The following is a 17,539-nucleotide window of genomic DNA, read 5'->3' as shown; positions in this document are numbered from 1 at the left end:
GGTCTAGTGAGTCTTCTTGGTTGGTTCGATTGCTTTGGTTGTCGTACGCCCTCGTCCTCGGGGAACCGTATTCTAAGTCTGTGGGCAAGATGGCCTCGGCCCCATAGACTAGAAAGAACGGCGTGAAGCCCGTGGCTCGGCTCGGCGTTGTCCTCAGACTCCAGACCACCGAGGGGAGTTCCTTCATCCATCTCCTGCCGAACTTGTTGAGGTCGTTGTAGATCCGTGGCTTGAGTCCTTGCAGAATCATGCCGTTGGCACACTCTACTTGCCCATTCGTCATGGGGTGAGCTACGGCGGCCCAGTCCACCCGGATGTGGTGATCCTCGCAGAAGTCCAGGAACTTTCTGCCGGTGAACTGGGTGCCGTTGTCGGTGATGATGGAGTTCGGGACCCCAAAGCGATGGATGATGTTGATGAAGATCGCCACCGCCTGTTCGGACCTGATGCTGTTTAGGGGTCGGACCTCGATCCACTTGGAGAATTTGTCGATGGCGACCAGCAGGTGCGTGTAGCCCCCGGGTGCCTTCTGCAAGGGACCGACGAGGTCCAGACCCCACATAGCAAATGGCCAGGTGATGGGTATTGTCTGCAGAGCCTAAGCGGGCAGGTGGGTCTGCTTCGCGTAGAATTGACACCCTTGGCAGGTGCGTAAAATCCTAGTGGCATCGGCCACCGCGGTTGGCCAGTAAAAACCCTGTCGGAAGGCATTCCCAACGAGGGCTCGAGGTGCTGCGTGGTGACCGCAAGCCCCCGAGTGTATTTCTTGTAATAACTCCTGACCTTCGGCGATGGATATGCATCGCTGGAGGATGCCTGAGGGGCTGCGGTGGTAGAGCTCCTTCCCGTCCCCCAGCAAGACGAATGACTTGGCGCGCCGCGCCAGTCGCCGAGCTTCGGCTCGGTCGAGGGGCAGCTCTCCTCGGTGGAGATATTGCAGGTACGGGGTCTGCTAGTCTCGATTAGGCGGGACCCCACTCCGCTCTTCCTCGACGCGCAGTGCCTCACCCTCGGGGGCCGAGGGTGCCTCGGGCTGAACTGAGGGCGCCTCAGGCTGAGCCGAGGGCGCCTCGGGCAGGGCCGAGACCTTCTTGGGCTCGGGCGTGTCGTCGGTCTTGACTGAGGGTTGATGTAGGTCTCGGGAGAAGACGTCCGGGGGAACCGTTGTCCGCCCCGAGGCTATCTTAGCCAGCTCGTCCGCAGTCTCGTTGTATCGTCGGGCGATGTGGTTGAGCTCGAGCCCGTAGAACTTGTCCTCCAGGCGTCGAACCTCACCGCAGTAGGCTTCCATCTTCGGGTGGCGGCAATGGGAGTTCTTCATGACTTGGTCGATGACAAGCTGCGAGTCGCCACGAGCGTCGAGGCGTCGAACCCCTAGCTCGATGGCGAAGTGCAACCCGTTAACCAGAGCCTCGTACTCGGCCACATTGTTGGACGCCGGGAAATGGAGGCGCAACACGTAGCTGAGGTGCTTCCCGAGGGGTGAGATGAAGAGCAGGACCATTCCCGCTCCTGTTTTCATCAGTGACCCGTCGAAAAACATGGTCCAGAGTTTCGGCGGGATCGGAGCCGCTGGAAGCTGGGTGTCGACCCATTCAGCCACAAAGTCCGCCAAGACTTGGGACTTGATGGCCTTCCGAGGAGCGAACGAGATTGTCTCGCCCATGATCTCCACGGCCCACTTTGCAATCCTACCCGAGGCCTCTCGGCACTGGATGATCTCCCCCAGGGGGAAGGATGACACCACAGTCACCGGATGAGACTCGAAGTAGTGTCGCAACTTTCGCCGCGTTAGAATTACCGCGTACAGTAGCTTCTGGATTTGCGGGTAGCGGATTTTGGTCTCGGACAGTACTTCACTGATGAAGTAGACCGACCTCTGGACGGGCAATGCATGTCCCTCTTCTCGTCTCTCAACCACGATCGCGGCGCTGACCACCTGAGTGGTAGCGGCGATGTAGATCAAGAGGGCTTCTCCGGCAGCGGGGGGCACCAAGATGGGCGCGCTGGTAAGGAGCGCTTTTAGGTTCCCGAGGGCTTCCTCGGCCTCGGGGGTCCAAGTGAAGCGCTCGGTCTTCCTCAAGAGGCGGTACAGAGGTAGGCCTCTTTTGCCGAGGCGCGAGATGAAACGGCTCAGGGCCGCAAGACATCCCATGACCCTCTGTATTCCTTTCAAGTCCTTGATGGGGCCCATGTTGGTTGGCCTCGATGCCCCGCTCGGAGACGATGAACCCCAGGAGCATGCCTCGGGGGACTCCGAAGACACACTTCTCGGGATTGAGTTTTACGCCTTTCACCTTGAGACACCGGAATGTCGTTTCAAGGTCGGAGAGGAGGTCGAAGGCTTTCCTCGTCTTGACTACGATGTCATCGACGTAAGCCTCGACCGTTCGACCAATGTGCTCTCCGAACACGTGGTTAATGCACCTTTGGTATGTCACACCCGCATTCCTCAAACCGAATGGCATAGTAACGTAGCAGTACATGCCAAAGGGTGTGATGAAAGAAGTCGCGAGCTGGTCGGACTCTTTCATCCTGATTTGGTGATACCTTGAGTAGGCATCGAGGAAAGACAGGGTTTTGCACCCAGCAGTGGAATCCACGATTTGATCGATGCGAGGCAGAGGGTAGGGAACCTTCGGACATGCTTTGTTTAGACCAGTGTAGTCTACACACATCCGCCATTTCCCTCCTTTCTTTCTCACAAGCACAGGGTTGGCAAGCCATTCGGGATGGAATACCTTTTTGATGAACCCTGCGGCCATCAGCTTGTGGATCTCCTCACCTATGGCTCTGCGCTTTTCTTCGTCGAATCGGCGCAGAGGCTGCTTCATGGGTCGGGCTCCAGCTCGGATATCCAGCGAGTGCTCGGCGACATCCCTCGGTATGCCAGGCATGTCCGAGGGACTCCACGCAAAAACTTCGGCGTTCGCACGGAGAAAGTCGACGAGCACTGCTTCCTATTTGGGGTCGAGCTCGGAGCCGATCTGTATCTGCTTGGAGGCATCGTTGCTGGGGTCGAGAGGGACGGATTTGACCGTCTCAGCTGGCTCGAAGTTGCCGGCGTGGCACTTCGCATCTGGCGCCTCCTTAGAGAGGATCTCCAGGTCGGCGATGAGGGCCTCGGATTCGGCGAGGGCCTCGGCGTACTCCACGCACTCCACGTCGCATTCGTACGCGTGTCGGTACGTGGAGCCGACGGTGATGACCCCGTTGGGGCCCGGCATCTTGAGCTTGAGGTAGGTGTAGTTGGGGACGGCCATGAACTTGGCGTAGCATGGCCTCCCCAGCACTGCGTGGTAGGTTCTTCGGAACCCGACCACCTCGAACGTGAGGGTTTCCTTTCGGAAGTTGGAGGGAGTCCTGAAGCAGATGGGCAGATCGAGTTGCCCAAGGGGTTGGACGCATTTCCCAGGGATGATCCCGTGAAAAGGCGTCGCGCCGGCCCGGATCGAGGATAGATCGATCTGCAGGAGCCCGAGGGTTTCGGCGTAGATGATGTTGAGGTTGTTGCCTCCATCCATGAGGACCTTGGTAAGCCTGATGTTGCCGATGACGGGATCGACAACGAGCGGGTAGTTCCCTGGGCTCGGCACGCGGTCGGGGTGGTCGCCCTGGTCGAAGGTGATGGGCTTGTCGGACCAGTCTAGGTAGACTGGCGCCGCCACCTTTACCGAGCAGACCTCCTGGCGCTCTTGCTTGCGGTGCCGAGCCGAGGCATTCGCCACATGCCCACCATAGATCATGAAGCAGTCGTGGACCTCGGGGAACTCCTCTGCCTTGTGATCCTCCTTCTTGTCGTCGTTGTGGGCTCGGCCACCTTCCGCCAGTGGCCCGACCTTGTGGAAGTAGCGCCGAAGCATGACGCATTCCTCAAGGGTGTGCTTAACGGGACCCTGATGATAGGGGCACGGCTCCTTGAGCATTTTGTCAAACAGGTTGGTGCCTCCGGGAGGCTTCCGAGGGTTCCTATGCTCGGCAGCGGCGACAAGGTCCGCGTCGGCGGCATCGCGTTTCGCTTGCGACTTCTTCTTGCCCTTCTTCCTCGTGCCACGCTGAGCGGACGCCTCGAGGACGTCTTCCGGCTGGCGCCCTGAGGCTGCTTGTCCTTCCGGAAGATGGCCTCGACCGCCTCCTGGCTAGAGGCGAACTTGGTGGCGATGTCCATCAGCTCGCTCGCCCTGGTGGGAGTCTTGCGACCCAGCTTGCTCACCAGGTCGCGGCAAGTGGTGCCGGCGAGGAACACGCCGATGACATCCGAGTCGGTGATGTTGGGCAGCTCGGTGCGCTGCTTGGAAAATCGCCGGATGTAGTCCCGGAGGGATTCTCCCGGCTGCTGGCGGCAGCTTCGGAGATCCCAGGAGTTCCCAGGGCGCACGTATGTGCCCTGGAAGTTGCCGACGAAGGCCTTGACCAGGTCGTCCCAGTTGGAGATCTGCGCAGGAGGCAGATGCTCCAGCCAGGCTCGGGCAGCGTCAGAGAGGAACAGGGGAAGGTTGCGGATGATGAGGTTGTCATCGTCCGCGCCACCCAGCTGGTAGGCCAGCCGGTAGTCCGCGAGCCACAGCTCCGACTTTGACTCCCCCGAGTACTTGGTGATGGTAGTCGGGGTTCAGAACCGGGTCGGGAACAGCGCCCGCCGTATGGCCCGGCTGAAAGCCCGCGGACCGGGTGGTTCGGGCGAGGGGCTCCGATCCTCCCCGCTGTCGTAGCGTCCCCCACATCTGGGGTGGTAGCCTCGGCGCACCCTCTCGTCGAGGTGGGCTCGACGGTCGCGGCGGTGGTGCTCGTTGCCGAGGCGGCCCGGGGCCGCAGGCGCTGAGTTCCGCGTTCGCTCGGTGTGGACCGAGGCTTCCCGCATGAATCGGGAAGTCGCGGCGCGATGCTCCGGGGGGTACCCCTGCCTTCGGGAGGCAGAGCTTTCGGCCCGTCGGACCGTGGCATCTTCCAGGAGATTCTTGAGCTCTCCCTAGATACGCCGCCCCTCGGTGGTGGATGGTTCCGGCATTGCTCGGAGTAGTATCGCTGCTGCAGCTAGGTTCTGGCCGACCCCACTGGAAGCCGGAGGCAGCCTTGCCCTGGCATCGTCGGCGATGCGGTGCTGGACGTCCTGGGCCAGGTGACGCGCTTCTCCGGCCGGTGCTCGGCCTGCCCACTCCTGCCTGATATTTTGCCGAAGCTGCACAAGTTGTCCTGCTTCCTCGTCGAGCCTGGCCTGTACCTCGTGGATTTGCTCGAGCTGTGCGTCCTGACCCCCCGCAGGGACTGGGACCATAGCTAGCTCCCGAAGGATGTCAACGCGAGGCGCAGGCCTAGGGGGATCACCGTCCTCCGCATACCAAGATGGTTGCCTTCGTCGAGACCCCCTAGATCGACGTGGAAGCATTCGCGACTTGGGCCACAGTCCTCGTCGCCGAGGCTGTGGCTGGTATCGGAGCAATCAGAGAGGCAGTAGTCACATGCGGTCACGAAGTCCCGCATGGCACTAGGGTTATCGAGCCCGGAGAAATCCTAACCAGAGTCGGGCTCGTCATCTTCCTCGGAACCCAGAGGCCCGTAGGTCGAGACGGCCGTCAGCCGGTCCCAGGGTGACCGCATATGGTACCCCGGAGGGTTTGGACACGCCTTTACGAAAGCGTCCACCGAAGCGGGGTCGCTTGGTGGGTCACAGCTGGATCTAAAAGGCATGGAACGGGAAACGGACGGTACCTCTTGATCGACGGGTGGTGACGAAGTCGCGTCAGGGGCGGACTGCACCGTTGTCTTAGGTACGAGGCTAACGCCCAGCATGTCCTTCGCGAGCGTGCTGGCGTCGTCCGTCTGCTTGGAGTTGGCGTGTTGCGGGGAAACGGCGCTCGTCTTCGTCTCAGACGCGAGGTCGACGCCCGAAGTGTCCCCCGCTGGGGCGCCAGTGCCGCCGACTCGCTCGATAGCCGACGAGGTGCCGCCCCCTGCTTGGCCATGCCTGCCCCGCCTCCTCCTCCGTCGGCGGGGAAGGTGACGGGACAGACCCGGAAGTTGCTCTTCCGCCACGAGGGGAAGACGTCGTCGATTCCGCCGCCGGCGGGCGGGCTGATGGCCGCCATTGTCGTTGTCGCGCGGCGGAGGAAGGAGTATCATGTCGTAGCTGCCGTCGAGGGACATGAACTCCAGACTCCCGAAATGAAGCATCGTCCTGGGTTGAAGAGGTTGCTGGAGACTACCCATCTGGAGCTTGACGGGAAGCTGTTCGTCAACATGCAGCAGGCCCCTACCTGGCGCGCCAACTGTCGGCGTTTCGACCCCGGGGGTCCCTGGACCGACGAGTAAATTGTCGCCACGTGTCCCAGCCTAGATGGGTCGGCGCGAGACGGATCACAAAAGGGGGGGGGAGAAACAGCAAAGAGGAAACCCGCGGCCTTCGTGTTGTCCCGCGCCCAGGTCGGGTGCGCTTGCAGTAGGGGGGTTACAAGCGTCCGCGTGGGAGAGAGAGAGAGGGAGGGAGCCCTGTGCGTCGGCCCGTTCTCCCGCGCGGCCAACCTTCTCGTACGAGAGCCCTGGACCTTCCTTTTATAGGCGTAAGGAGAGGGCCCAGGTGTACAATGGGGGGTGTAGTAGTGTGCTAACGTGTCTAGCAGAGAGGAGCTAGAGCCCTAAGTACATGCCGTCGTGGCAGCCGGAGAGGTTTTGTCGCCCTGTTCATGTGATGTCGTGGCCGTCGGAGGAGTGCTTGAGCCTTGTGGAAGTACAGCTGTCGGGGCTGTCGGATCCTTACTGACGTCTCCTTGCTTCCGTAAGGGGCTGAGAGCCGCCGTTGTCATGGAGCACGCGGGGTGCCATCATTACTTGTTTACCGGGGCGAGCCAGATGGGACGCCAGTCTTGTTCCCTGCAGCCTGAGCTAGCTAGGGGTAGGGTAATGATGGCCTTCCCTGTGATGTGGCGGGTCCAAGCCCGAGGTCGGGCGAGGCGGAGGCTCCTCCGAGGTCGAGGTCGAGTCTGGGCCCCGGGGTCGGGCGAGGCGGAGTTCGTCTTCCGATGTCGAGGCTGAGTCCGAGCCCTGGGTCGGGCGAGGCGGAGACCGTCTTCCGAGGCCGAGGCTGAGTCTGAGCCCTAGGGTCGGGCGAGGCGGAGTCCGTCTTCCGGGGTCGAGGCTGAGTCCGAGCCCTGGGTCGGGCGAGGCGGAGACCGTCTTCCGAGGCCGAGGCTGAGTCCGAGCCCTAGGGTCGGGCGAGGCGGAGTCCGTCTTCTGGGGTCGAGGCTGAGTCCGAGCCCTGGGTCGGGCGAGGCGAAGCGTCCCATGGTGCCCGAGGCTGGACTTAGCTGCTGTCAGCCTCACTCTATCGAGTGGCACAGCAGTCGGAGCGGGGCAGGCGGCGCTGTTTTCCTGTCAGGTCAGTCAGTGGAGCGGCGAAGTGACTGCGGTCACTTCGGCTCTGTCGACTGAGGAGCGCGCGTCAGGATAAGGTGTCAGTCGATCCTTGCATTAAATGCTCCTGCGATACGGTCGGTTGGCGTGGCGATCTGGCCAAGGTTGCTTCTCCGCGAAGACTGGGCCTCGGGCGAGCTGAAGGTGTGTCTGTCGCTTGAGGGGGCCCTCGCGCGAGACGTGAATCCTCCGGGGTCGGCTGCCTTTGCCCGAGGCTGGGCTCGGGCGAGGCGAGATCGTGTCCCTTGAGTGGACTGAGCCTTGACCTTAACCGTGCCCATCAGGCCTTTGCAGCTTTGTGCTGATGGGGGTTACCAGCTGAGATTAGGAGTCTTGGGGGTACCCCTAATTATGATCCCCGACAATAATTAAGTTATAACTTAGATTAATGTTGAATCAGTTGTTCCTTTGTAATATTTTTCTTACATGATTTATACCAATCAACATAGAATATAGTTTTATTATTTAATCACCTAAAACTTCTAAAAATCATATCTTTATAACCATAACTCCGATTTTAGTCGTTCTCGAACCTACGTTTTTGTAGTCGCGCGTAGAATATTCTTACGCTGTTTTTTATATGCTTTGGTGCAATGTTACCATACCTATTATTTGCTTGATTGTATGTATTGCTAGCATAGAGGCGAGGTGACGAGAAATCTGAAGACCAACTTGGTGAAACACCTAGATATCGCAAGTATAAGGCAAGTTGTGTCCTTGATGACTATGACATGCTCAGGTTAATTTGATGAGACCTAATAGGTTACCTTAGTTTTGTTTACCTCACACCTTGCATACAAATGAATTATTGGGTATGTTTGGCTATGCTCTACCTGATTTTTGGGAAATACTGCTATATGACATATGATCATGCTTTATTATTGTTACCAAATTATTTATTGTTCATGATAAGATTATGGTGTTAATTGCAACATGGAGCTTAACTTGAGAAAACAGTGCTACCACAAGGGTGGAATGGGATGCCCTTGGCCGACTAATTAGGAAGGCTAGTGGAGGACTACCTTACCTGAAAAGGGCAAGGGCGATAGAGGAGTTGCCGGTGCAGGGAGGTTCTCGGGTCAATCATGCTGCGATGGCTGTTTGGACGAGGGATTCCTATATCGCTCTTCTCACGAAATCATAGAGGGTTTTCTGAAGCTAGTGGAACTTTGTAAAGGCCTCGTAGTGGATCTCTAGCCATTCACCTCGGCAGTGTTTAAGGGCCTTGCACACCCTAGCTAGACGGGATACACGACTTGTGGGTAAAGGGCGCAACCTCTGCAGAGCGTAAAACTGGTATATCAGTCGTGCCCACAGTCATGAGCGACTCTGACCCTCACATGAGTAAATTATGGAATTAAACTTAAGCTATCATATACATTGCATTGTGGGTTTTATTATTATTAATTGTGATCTCTTATTTAATTGGGTTGGTATCTACTTATACTTCGTAACTGCTAACAAAATTTTGACCAACTTGTTAAAAGCAACGCTCAGACTTCTGTCACATTCGGATTTAGGGGGAAACCTGGGCGCGAATAAAATGTGTGCTAGGATCAAGTCTCACACATATGATGACTCATTGTACAGAAACAAATATCACATCTTTATTATGTAATAGAAGTTCTATACAAAATAGCTAAATAATTACATCAAGTGAAGACAACGATCCTCCGCAACCATAGTTGACTGGTAGACGACGGCCTAGACCTCTCACAAACTCATCGCGTCATCCTTCATGCTCCTTATCTTGCGGTACCTGTCCTTGACCTGGGGGTGAGAACAACAAGGGTGAGCTCACATACGTTCATCGCTTAACCAGTTGTGGGGAATAATGTGCATGAGCTCACTTACGGTGGGGGCTCTGTGAAGTGTAAGTCATACCAAAGAGAATGGTTAAGGCTGAGTGTTGCTTTTAACAAGTTGGTCAAAATTTTATTCGTAGTTACTAAGTATAAGTAGATACCAACCCAATTAAATAAGAGAACACAATTAATAATTGTCGGGTACCGTAATTAGGGGTACCCCCAACACTCCTAAATACGGCTGGAAAACATCTTCAGAGCAAACCATAAACAGCTAAAAAAGCGCGGTTCAAGTCAGGGCCTCGTCTACCAAGGACGCGACCTCATCCGAGCCCAGCCTCGGCCTCGGGCGGGAACAGTAGTTCCAGGTGGATTCATGCCTCGCCCGAGGGCCTCCTCAGGCAGTGAGCGCACCCTCGGCTCGCCTGAAGCCCAGCTTGGGCAGACTTTGTCGTGCAGCGACCTCGGCCGGATCGCCCTCCCAACCGAGCGTATCGCATGCGCATTTAATGCGGGGATCGCCTGACACCTTATCCTAACACATGTGCCTCAGTCGGCAAGGTCGAAGTGACCGCAGTCACTTCGCCCCTTTACTGACCGATCTGACGGGAAAACAGCGCTATTCACCCCGTTCCGACTGCTGTGCCAACCACCAGGGTAAAACTGAGTCACGATCTTCCACGAGTTCGGCCTCGGGCGCAACAGAGAGCTCCGCCTCGCCCGACTCCAAGCCTCGGCCTCGGCCTCAGCCTCGGCCTCAGGAGAAGGTCTCCGCCTCACACGACCTCAGGCCACGGCCTCAGCCTCGGCCTCAGGAGAAGGTCTCCGCCTCGCCCGACCCCAGGCCTCGGCCTCGGGAGAAGTCTCCGCCTCACCCGACCTGGGCCTCGGACCGACTACGCTACAGGGGATGCATAATTACCCTACTCCTAGCTAGCTGCCTCAGGCGATGAAGGAATAAGACCGGCGTCCCATCTAAGGTTACTCCGATAACAGGCAATGATGGCTCCCCGCGTGCACCCATGACGTCGGATTGCTCTCAACCCCCTACGGAAGCAAGACAACGTCAGCAGGATCCATGCCACGCCGACAGCTGTGCTTCTACAGGGCTCAAGGCACTTCTCCGACGGCCACGTTAGCTCGTGTACAGGGCTCAAGGCGCTTCATCGCCAGCCACATTAGCACCAGCTACACCCCATTGTACAGATTGGCATCCCCTTGTATCTATAAAAGAGGATGCCCAGGGCCTTCCTAAGGCAGGGGGCCACACAGGGGAACGTAGAGGCGGGCGCAGGGGCACGTGGTGACACAGACACGTTGACAGCGGGGTCTCTCTCTCTCTCGCTCTCGCCCTTGCTCCCCCGCGCGACGCTTGTAACCCCTACTACGAGCACCCCGGTGCAGGATAACATAAGCCTCGCTTTCCCTCTTGTGTTCCATCTTGCATCAACCCATCTAGGCAGGGGCACGCAACAACAAATTCACTGGTTGGCTGACGGACCTCGCGGGTCTGAAACACCGACAGTTAGCGCGCCAGGTAGGGGCCCGTTGCGTGTTAACAAACACTTTCCCGTTGAGTTCCAGATGGGTAGCCTCCAGTAGCCTCTTCAGCCGGGAACGCTGCTCCGCTTCGGGAGTCTCGAGTTCATGTCCCTTGACGGCAGCTACGACATGATACTCCTCCCCCCGCAGCGTGACAGCGACAACGGTCGTCGGCCCACCTGGCAGCGGCGAACTCGATGACAACTTCCCCCCGTGGCAGAAGAGAAACACTCGGGTTTACCCCGCCACCCTCCTCGCCGGAGGAGGAGGAGACGGGGCAACCGTGGCCATGCAGGAGGCGACACCTCGTCGGCTGTCGGGCCAAAGCGAGTCGACGACACCGGCACCCCTGCGGGGGCCATGTCGGGTGTTGTCCTCGCACCTGAGACAACGATAGGTGTCGCTTCCCCGCAACGCGCCAACCCCAAGCGGACTGATGACGCTAGCACCCTCGTGAAGGACTTGCTGGGCGTTAGCCTCGTACCCGCGATAACGGTGCAGTCCGTCCCCGACGCGACTTCCCCACCGTCCATCGACCAAGAGGTACCGTTCGTTTTCCACCCTGTCCCTTTTAGATTCGGCTTTGATCCACCAAGCGACCCCGCTTCGGTGAGCGCCTTCGCAAGGGCATACCCTAACCTTCCGGGGTACCATATGTGGTCATCTTGGGACCGATTGATGGTCGTCTCAACCTCCAGACTCGCGGGTTCCAAGGAAGACGATGACTCCGACTTCAGTTGGGATTTCTCCGGACTCCGTGATCCCAGTGCCATGCGAGACTTCATGTCCGCATGTGACTACTGCCTCTCCGGCTGCTCTGATGATGGCCACAGCCTCGGCGACGAGGGTTGCGACCCGAGTCGCGAGTGTTTCCACATCGATCAGGGGGATCACGGTGGAGACAACCACCTCGGCATGCCGGAAGATGATAACGCCCCTGTGCCTGTTTCTCGCGTTGACATCCTACGGGAGCTAGCTGTGGTCCCAGTCCCTGCGGGGGGTCAGGACACACAGCTCGAGCAATTCCGTGAGATGCAGGCTAGGCTCGACGAAGAAGCGGGGCGGCTTGTGCAGCTCCGAGAAAACATCAAGCAGGAATGGGCAGGCCGAGCTCTCGCCGAAGGAGCGCGTCATCGGGCCCGGGACGTCCAGCGTTGTATCATTGACGGTGTCAGGGCAGGGCTGCTCTCGGCCTCAAGTGGGGTTAGCCAGAATCTAGCTGCAGCAGCGATGCTGCTTCGAACGATGCCGGAGCCATCCACTACCGAGGGGCGGCGTATCCAGGGCGAGCTCAAGGATCTCCTGGAAGACGCCGCAGTCCGACGAGCTGAGAGCTCTGCCTCCCGAAGGCAAGGATGCCCCTCAAAGCATCACGCAACGCCCTCCCGCCGCGTACGGGAGGCCTCGGTCCGCACCGAGCGCACACGGGACAAGACGCCTGTAGCCCCGGATCGCCTCGACAACGAGCACCACTACCGCGACCATCGAGCCTGCCTCGACGAGAAGGTGCACCGAGGCTACCACCCCAGGTGCGGAGGATGCTACGACAGTAAGGAGGATTGGAGTCCCTCGCCCGAACCGCCAGGTCCACGAGTCTTCAACCAGGCCATACAACGGGCGCTGTTCCCGGCCCGATTCTGACCCCCGACTACCATCACCAAGTACTCAGGGGAGACAAGGCCGAAGCTGTGGCTTGCGGATTACCGACTGGCATGCCAGTTGGGAGGGACGGATGACGACAACCTCATCATCCGCAATCTCCCCCTCTTCCTCTCCGACGCTGCCCGGGCATGGCTGGAGCATCTGTCTCCTGCGCAGATCTCCGACTGGGACGACCTGCTCAAGGCCTTCGCAGGAAACTTCCAAGGTACGTACGTGCGCCCTGGGAACTCATGGGATCTTCGAAGCTGCCGCCAGCAGTCAGGGGAATCCCTGTGAGAGTACATCCGGCGGTTTTCAAAGCAGCGCACCGAGCTACCCAACATCACCGACTCGAACGTCATCGAGGCATTCCTCGCTGGCACCACGTGCCGGGACCTGGTGAGCAAACTAGGGCGCAAGACTCCCACCAAGGCGAGCGAATTGATGGACATCGCCACCAAGTTCGCCTCTAGTCAAGAGGCGGTCGAAGCCATCTTCCGGAAGGACAAGCAGCCTCAGGTAAGACCGCAGGAAGACGCCCCCGAGGCGTCCGCCTAGCGCGGCACGAAAAAGAAGGCCAAGAAGAAGGCGCAAGCAAAGCACGACGCCGCTGACGCAGATCTTGTTGTTGTCATCGAGCATAGGAACCCCCGGAAGCCTCCTGGAGGAGTCAACATGTTTGACAAGATGCTCAAGGAGTCGTGCCCCTATCACAGGGGTCCGTCAAGCACACCCTTGAGGAGTGCGACATGCTCCGGCGCTACTTCATCAAGGCGGGACCCTTAGCAGAAGGTGGCAAGGACCAAGCCAACAACAAGAAGGGGGGCGACAAGGACGAGGAGTTCCCAGAGGTCCGCAGCTGCTTCATGATCTACGACGGACAGGTGGCGAACGCCTCGGCTTGGCACCGCAAGCAGGAGCGCCGGGAGGTCTGCTCGGTGAAGGTAGCGGCGCCAGTCTACCTAGACTGGTCCAACAAGCCCATCACCTTCGACCAAGGCGACCACCCCGACTATGTGCCAAGCCCGGGAAGGTACCCGCTTGTCATCGACCCCGTCATTGGCAACGCCAGGCTCACCAAGGTCCTTATGGATGGAGGCAGTAGCCTCAACATCATCTACACCGAGACCCTAGGGCTCTTGGGGATAGATCTGTCCACGATCCGGGCCGGCGCTGCACCCTTTCACGGGATCGTCCCCGGTAAGCGCGTCCTGCCCCTTGGGCAACTCAATTTGCCCATATGCTTTGGAACTCCCTCCAACTTCCGCAGGGAAACCCTCACCTTCGAGGTGGTCGGGTTCCGAGGGACCTATCACGCGGTGCTGGGAAGGTCGTGCTATGCCAAGTTCATGGTCGTCCCCAACTACACGTACCTCAAGCTCAAGATGTCGGGCCCCAAGGGAATCATCACTGTCGGGTCCACGTACCGCCACGCTTACGAGTGCGACGTGGAATGCATGGAGTACGCTGAGGCCATCGCCGAATCCGAGGCCCTCATCGCCGACCTGGATTGCCTCTCCAAGGAGGCGCCTGACGCGAAGCGCCACGCCGGCAACTTCGAACCGGCCGAGGCGGTTAAATTCGTCGCTCTCGACCCCAGCAACGACGCCTGCAAGCACGTCAGGGTCGGCTCCGAGCTCGACCCCAAATAGGAAGCAGTGCTCGTCAACTTTCTCCGCGCAAATGCTGAAATTTTTGCGTGGAGTCCCTCGGACATGCCAGGCATACCGAGGGATGTCGCCGAGCACTCGCTGGACATCCGAGCCGGTGCCCGACCCGTGAAGCAGCACCTGCGTCGTTTTGATGTAGAGAAGCGCAGGGCCATAGGCGAGGAGGTCCACAAGCTGATGGCTGCAGGGTTCATCAAATAGGTATTCCATCCAGAATGGCTAGCTAACCCTGTGCTTGTAAATAAAAAAGGTGGGAAATGGAGGATGTGCGTAGACTACACTGGTCTAAACAAAGCATGTCCGAAGTTTCCCTACCCTCTGCCTCGCATCGATCAAATTGTGGACTCCACTGCTGGGTGCGAAACCCTGTCATTCCTCAACGCCTATTCAGGTTATCACCAAATCAAGATGAAAGAGTCCGACCAGCTCGCGACTTCTTTCATCACACCTTTTGGCATGTATTGTTATACTACTATGTCATTTGGCTTGAGGAATGCAGGTGCAACCTACCAAAGGTGCATGTACCATGTGTTCGGAGAACACATCGGCAGAACGGTCGAGGCTTACGTCGATGACATTGTTGTCAAGACAGGAAAAGCCTCTGATCTCCTCTCCGACCTCGAAGTAACTTTTGGGTGCCTGCGGGCGAAAGGCGTGAAGCTCAATCCCGAGAAGTGTGTCTTCGGAGTCCCCGAGGCATGCTCCTAGGGTTCATCGTCTTCGAAAGAGGCATCGAGGCCAACTCGGAGAAAATCGCAGCCATCACCAACATGGGACCCATCAGGGATTTAAAAGGAGTACAAAGGGTCATGGGATGCCTCGCGGCTCTGAGCCGCTTCATCTCGCGCCTCGGCGAGAGAGGATTACCCTTGTACCGCCTCTTAAGGAAGGCCGAGCACTTCACTTGGACCCCCGAGGCCGAGGAAGCCCTCGGAAACTTAAAGGCACTCCTTACTAACATGCCCATCTTGGTGCCCCCGCTGTGGGAGAAGCCCTCTTGATCTACGTAGCCGCAACCACTCAGGTGGTTAGCGCCGCGATCGTAGTCGAGAGACGAGAAGAAGGGCATGCACTGCCCGTCCAAAGGCCAGTCTACTTCATCAGTGAGGTACTATCCGAGACCAAGATCCGCTACCCGCAAATCTAGAAGCTATTGTACGCAGTAATTCTGACACGGCGAAAATTGCGACACTACTTCGAGTCTCATCCGGTGACTGTGGTGTCATCCTTCCCCCTAGGAGAGATCATCCAGTGCCAAGAGGCCTCGGGTAGGATAGCAAAATGGGCGGTGGAACTCATGGGCGAAACAATTTCATTTGCCCCTCAGAAGTCCATAAAATCTCAACTCTTGGCAGACTTCCTGGCTGAATGGGTCGACACCCAATTGCCAACAGCTCCAATCCAGCCCGAGCTTTGGACCATGTATTTCGATGGGTCGCTGATGAAAACAGGAGCAGGTGCTGGCTTGCTCTTCATCTCGCCCCTCGGGAAACATGTGCGCTACGTGCTGCGCCTCCATTTTCCAGCGTCAAACAATGTGGCCGAGTACGAGGCTTTGGTTAATGGGTTGTGCATCGCCATCGAGCTAGGGGTTCGGCGCCTCGACGCTCGGGGCGACTCGCAGCTCGTCATTGACCAAGTCATGAAGAACTCCCACTGCCGCGGTTGAAAAATGGAGGCTTATTGCGACGAAGTTCGGCGCTTGGAGGATAAGTTCCACGGGCTAGAACTCAACCATGTTGCTCGGCGGTACAACGAGACTGCGGATGAGCTGGCTAAAATAGCCTCAGGGAGGACGACGGTTCCCCCGGACGTCTTCTCCAGGGACATATATCAACCATCCGTGAAACTCGACGACGCGCCTGAACCCGACGAGACCTCGGCCCAACCCGAGGTACCCTCGGCCGCCAAGGGTGAGGCCTTGCGCATCGAGGGAGAGCGGAATGGGGTTGCGCCAAACCAAAACTGGCAGACCTCGTACCTGCAATATCTCCTCCGAGGAGAGCTACCCCTCGACAAGGCCGAAGCTCGGCGACTGGCTCGGCGCGCCAAGTCGTTCGTTTTGCTGGGTGATGAAAAAGAGTTGTACCACCGTAGCCCCTCATGCATTCTCCAACGTTGCATATCCGTAGCCCAAGAACAAGAGCTGTTATAAGAAATACACTCGGGGGCTTGTGGTCACCATGCAGCACCTCGGACCCTCGTCGGAAGCGCTTTCCGACAAGGTTTCTACTGGCCGACCGCAGTGGCCGACGCCACTAGGATTGTACGCTCCTGCCGAGGGTGTCAATTCTACACGAGACAGACGCACCTGCCTGCTCAGGCCCTGCAAACAATATCCATCACTTGGTCGTTTGCCGTATGGAGTCTGGACCTCGTCGGTCCCTTGCAGAAGGCACCCGGGGGCTTCAAGCACCTGCTGGTCGCCATCGACGAATTATCCAAGTGGATCAAGGTCCGACCCCTAACCAGCATCGGGTCCGAGCAGGCGGTGGCGTTCTTCACAAATATCATCCATCGCTTTGGGGTCCCGAACTCCATCATCACCGATAATGGCACGCAGTTTACTGGGAAGAAGTTCCTGGACTTCTGCGAAGGCCACCACATCCGTGTGGACTGGGCCGCCGTGGCTCACCCAATGACAAATGGGCAGGTGGAGCGCGCCAACAATATGATCTTGCAGGGACTAAAGCCGAGGATCTACAACGACCTCAACAAGTTCGGCAAGCGGTGGATAAAAGAACTACCCTCGGTGGTTTGGAGTCTGAGGACGACGCCGAGCCGAGCCATGAGTTTCTCGCCGTTTTTCCTAGTCTATGGGGTCGAGGCCATCTTACCCACGGACTTGGAATACGGTTCCCTGAGGACAAAGGCTTACGACGACCAAAGCAACCAGACCAACCGAGAAGACTCGTTGGACCAGCTGGAAGAGGCTCGGGACGTGGCCTTACTACACTCGGCACGGTATCAGCAGTCTCTACGACGCTACCACGCCCGAAAGGTTCGACCCCAAGGCTTCCAAGTGGGAGACTTGGTACTTCGGCTGCGACAAGACGCCCGAGGGCGCCACAAGCTTACTCCTCCCTGGGAAGGGCCTTTCATCATCGCCAAGATTTTGAAGCCCGGGACATACAAGCTGGCCAACGATCAAGGCGAGGTCTACTGCAACGCTTGGAACATCCAACAACTACGTCGCTTTTACCCTTAAAATGTTTCAAGTCGTTCATGTATCTCGCTTTTCTTTACATGCACAAAAAAGTCTAACCGTCAAGGAAGGATCAGCCTTGCCTCGGCAAAGGCTGACCCTCCCTTGGGGGCTAGAAGGGGGGAACCCCCTCTGCGTCAAAATTTTCCTCGCGAAAGTCTTCTACCAAAACGACTTCCGTGCCTTTTCGACTGCGTTGACAACATAATCCTAAAAACGACGGGAGAACACGTAAGCAGCAAGGCCAACCAAGCCGAGGGACTCCTACG

This window comes from Zea mays, chromosome 1 (assembly GCF_902167145.1).
Source record: "Zea mays cultivar B73 chromosome 1, Zm-B73-REFERENCE-NAM-5.0, whole genome shotgun sequence".
Classification (NCBI taxonomy): domain Eukaryota; kingdom Viridiplantae; phylum Streptophyta; class Magnoliopsida; order Poales; family Poaceae; genus Zea; species Zea mays.
This window is presented reverse-complemented; position numbering follows the sequence as displayed.